Source organism: Sprattus sprattus, assembly GCF_963457725.1.
Source record: "Sprattus sprattus genome assembly, chromosome: 16".
NCBI lineage: Eukaryota > Metazoa > Chordata > Actinopteri > Clupeiformes > Clupeidae > Sprattus > Sprattus sprattus.
Window position 1 is genome coordinate 15,711,811 of NC_137914.1, and position 5,000 is coordinate 15,716,810.

A 5,000-nucleotide genomic window follows, 5' to 3' on the forward strand; every position below is an offset into this window, starting at 1 on the left:
TCTGCTGATGACGCGTCCGAGGGGGAGCATGTACATAATAAAAAGGATGGGGCCGAGGACCGACCCTTGCGGAACACCACAAGAGACAGGGAGCTGTCTGGACTTGCAACTTCCCAGTGAGACATATTCAGTTCTGCCAGAAAGGTAGGACTGAAACCACTTGAGTGCAGAGTCTGATAGTCCAATGGTGGTGTGGAGACGCTCTAGCAGGATAGTGTGGTCCACTGTGTCAAATGCAGCAGTCAGGTCCAGGAGGATGAGGAGTGAGGGTGATCCTGCATCGGCTGTCATCAGCAGGTCATTTGTCACCCTGAGCAAAGCTGTTTCAGTGCTCTGGGCTGAACGAAATCCTGATTGAAATTTTTCAAACAAGTTGTTGTGTTTGAGGTGGTCCTGAAGTTGAGAAGCAACTACCTTCTCTAACACCTTGGACAGGAAGGCAAGGTTTGAGATAGGCCTGTAGTTGGCTAGAACCTCCGGGTCCAGGGTGTCTCTCTCTTGCTTACTCACTAGCTCTAGCTCACTTTGTGTGTGTGTGTGTGTGTGTGTGTGTGTGTGTGTGTGGATTGCTCAGTCATTCTGGTCAGTGTGGAGGCAAGAGTGTCCAGTTCAAGCCCTATGACAAAAAGGCTCTGGGCTGTGCTCCACGCATACACACACATACACACACACACACATACACATACACAAACACACACACACACACACACACACACACACACACACAAGCGTGCGCATACACATACACACACACACACACCCCCCCCCCCCCCCCACACACACACACACACACACACACACACACACACACACACACACACACATATACACATACACATACACATACATACACACGCACAAACATACAAACATGCACACTATGATGTAGCGACACTTATTTCACCATTCAAAGGACTCCATGTACACACTCCAGTGATCTTCATACACCATAAATATGGAAGACCACTAAAGACAACCACATAGACACACTACATACACTGATACACACCACACAAGCTCATTCAGCACACTGATGTATAAATCATAAACTCTCTTGCTGAATTTAGAGAGTCATTCCATTAACATACATGTTGCTTAAAGTGACCTGTTTAAGCAACAGATTTGTACACAGTGCTCAAACATACACACACACACACACATAACACACACACAAACACAAACACAAACACAAACACAAACACAAACACAAACACAAACACAAACACACACACTAACACACACACACACACACACACACACACACACACACACACGCCATCGTGACAGACACTTGGCACAAAGACATGTTACACAAACATATATGTACAACCACAAAGCCTCAGAAGCATTCCAGAGTGAGACTCTACACAGGCACTGTCGGCCTCAAATCACACACTCACACACTCACACACTCACTCACTCACTTTCCCAGGGTCCTGGGCCACTCAACCCACTGGTGCCAGCCAGGCGTTGAGCAACCTCCATCCGGGGCCCTCTGTCTTTCTTTCCGCCAACCTCTCCTTCAGCTTTGTTTTTTCACATCTCTTTCATCCTGCTATTTATTCGCCATCCGTATAATTACAAAAAACAACTCTGATGACTGGTGTTTTTTTTCTCTTTCTCTGTCTCTCACTCACTCTCTCACACACACAAACACACACAAACAAACACACACACACACACACACACACACACACACATACAGAATGAGACGTAAGAAAGAACAGTGCCACTTTACTCTTTGATTTATCCTTGCAGTGTTAAATGGCTGTTTCCGTAGCGATGTGACAGGGCATTGCAGACTCGAGACAAAAATCCTTCTTGTTTGCATTAAGCGGTTTGCGCTGTGAGAGAGTGAGGCACTACGACCACAAGAGTGTGGGGAGTGGCACCCAGCCAGAGAAGAAGAAGAGGAAGAGAGAGAGAGAGAGAGGGACAGAGGGAGAGACGGAGACAAGGAGAAGAAGATAAACACACAGATTAGAGAGAACCAGAAAAGAGATAGATAGAATAAAGCAGAGTATGGAAGAAGGAAAAGATAGAAAGTGAATGGAGGAGGAAGAGTTACAAGAGAGCTGACTGAGGACATGAACACAAGGACAGCCAGAGAGGGGCGGGGGGGGGGGGTTGGGGGGGGGGGGGGTGGAGAGGGAGAGACAGGGATCAGAAATGTACAAAAGCCCCATGAGGGCATGTGGGAAGAGGCTTTAATTACTCTACGGCTCTCATCCCTCTACACACCCCCTTCTGTGCACAAACATACACACACACACACACACACACACAAACACACACATGCACACACAAACACACACATGCACACACATAAAACAAATGTACACACATATGCACTTGCTGAAATCTTGATTTTAAAAGCCTTGGTTATATAACTAAGCACCATTGCTACACCCAACTCAGCAATATACAAGCTTCAAAGCCTGCTCCAACGCCTAATCATACTGTTTTTTCTTTCATTATTCAGAGTTGTTTTCTTCCCTTTGTTCACCCGTTTAATGGCTGTTGTTTAGATTTTTTCCCATTCTCTGTACTCTACCCTTATTCTCTCCACTGTGGAGGAAACAAGGTGGAAAAAATGGAGAGAGAAAAAAAAGAGAAAGCACTAGTTGGAAAGTTCCTCCCAAAAATTAAAAAGGAGAGAAGAAGGCTGACTCCTATGAGGGTTGTGAGGCGCAGTCCGCCAGCCAGCCAGCCACCCACACTCGACCCAGAGGCACATCAAAAAGAGTTACAGTTTCTGATGGAAAGCCAAACATTTCCTACTCTTCTTTTTTTTTGTCCTTTTTTTCCTCTCCGCTCACAACCCCCCGCCCCTTCCCACTCCCCCTCCTCCTCCCCCTCGGCATTATTTCCCTCTGTCGCAGCTGCCCTTTGAAGGCGAGTGTGTCATCTCCTCCGCAGAGCGCCGCTTGCCCCTCGCCGCTTGCCCCTCGCCCCTCGCCTGCACTCCTCACCTCAGCGCCAGTCCAGTCCACGCTCAAGAACGTGCGCTGCGCGGGAATTATGGAGATGCTGGCACGCGCTCTGTCTATCTCTCTCTCTCTCTCTCTCTCCTTCTTTCTCTCTCTCTCTCTCTCTCACTGTCTCTCTCCCTCCTTGTACCCACTCTGCAGATTGCACAGATAAACGCATTTCCATCTCATACCGTGGTTTGGTTGAAGTCGGAAAAGAAAGAGGAGAATGGTTTCTTTTCTTTTTCTTTTTCCTTTTTCTTTAGGTCCCTTGATGTTTCGGTGGTAATTAGGCGTGAGAGTTCTGAATGGACTTTAATGGGGTTTGCGGGGTTGTTCTAGCCCTTCCTCTGAGAGTGTGGCGAGGACCGGAGAGGCAGGTACAACAGAGCGCACAGTGGATCTGAGTTCTGCTAAAAGGACCAAAGACTTTTCATTTATAAAAGGCATCAAGGTGGTCATGGGCCGGCCACTGAAAACTACTCCACAGAGGCCTGAGGACTGGATGGCTTGTTCGATTCATAAAAAGGAATGAATAGTCTCATGACCGCTGGAGTTGAATAGTTGTGAGAATGTGAAAGCATACCAAAAGCCAACTGATATAATTGCCATCCTCTGTTAGCTTCTCTCAGCAAACTATATGGAATGTCCAGAGAATGTGCCTTGATTTCAGTTTAGATTAGCGTCTCATTACTGTCTCCTGTCAAACATCAACCCTTTCTACACCACCCGTAATTTGACATGAGAGTACACCTGCCCCAGTGAATATAATAAACCTTTGTCTTAGTCTGTTATACAGCACAACCATAGTTTCTGTGGGTGGATTGACAAGATTATGGTGCTTACAGACACACACACCTTATTGCTTTTAGTGAATCACTGTAAAATGACCTACTGGCTGTGTGCAGGCACATGTGTACAATTCATATTTGTGTATAAAACATTCAAAAGTACAGTTGTAAGTTGCAAGGAAGGGCGAATTTAAGTGTTATACCTACACATTTACAGTACTTGATGTTTTCCTCCTATCTGTTTGGTCTGCATATTTTTTAGCACTTCCAAAAAACTAAAATCGTCTCTCGTCGTAAAACAGCTGTTGGGATTGCATTCTGACACACTAACACTCCCTTTCGACAGAGCCGTCTACCATATAAATAAGAGTCAATGTAAATACTGTATGTGTCTATGCACAATGTGTGGACGCGTTACAGGATAACATATCATAGATCATGGTCCTAGTCAATCCCTCGCAGGCAGAAGAGGAGCCTGGGAGTGCTCTCACACAGCTCAGAATGGACACCAGTGACTGAGGACGCCCTGGCAGCAGGGCTGATATACTGAGAGGGAGGAGGAGATACAGTAGACTGCCTGGCTAACTAGATATGGAGTATTCCCAATTCTGAAAAATATAATAATTCTCATAGATACATGAACACGGTCACTAGAAACACCCCTCACTCAAACACACATGCATACAGAAGTGCTTCCACTCAGCACTGCTGTTATTGTAGCCTGTTCCTTTTCCTCACACCAATCTCACAGTTAATAAAGAGGCTAATAACAAATGACACTGTTTGTGTTTGAGAATAAGAGAATCAGAGAAACAAGGGCTTTTTTGTGTGAGCGGGCAATTAAGGCTTTGTAGCCTGGATCGGTCACGAAGAAGGTCTACCACAGAATTCCTAGCAGAAGTTTATATGTAACAGGATGCAGTGAGTAAATATCCCAGTGATGAGCAGAGTGGCAGAGGATTCCAGTGGCGTGTGTGAGTGTGATGTGTGTAAGTGTAGTGTGTGTGAGAGTGAGCGTAGTGTGTGTGAGTGTAGTGTGTCTAACTGTTGTGTGTGTGAGTGTAGTGTGTCTAAGTATAGAGTGTGTGAGCATAATGTGTGTGAGTGTAGTGAGTGTACACATTGTTTTTTTCGGGGTCTCTTCCAAGGAATTCCTCTGGGGAGTTCTGAGAGTCTCCCCTGCTGGGAGACGTGAGAGCTGCCAGGTATGGTAACTACCACCACTGGAAGGCGCTAAGGC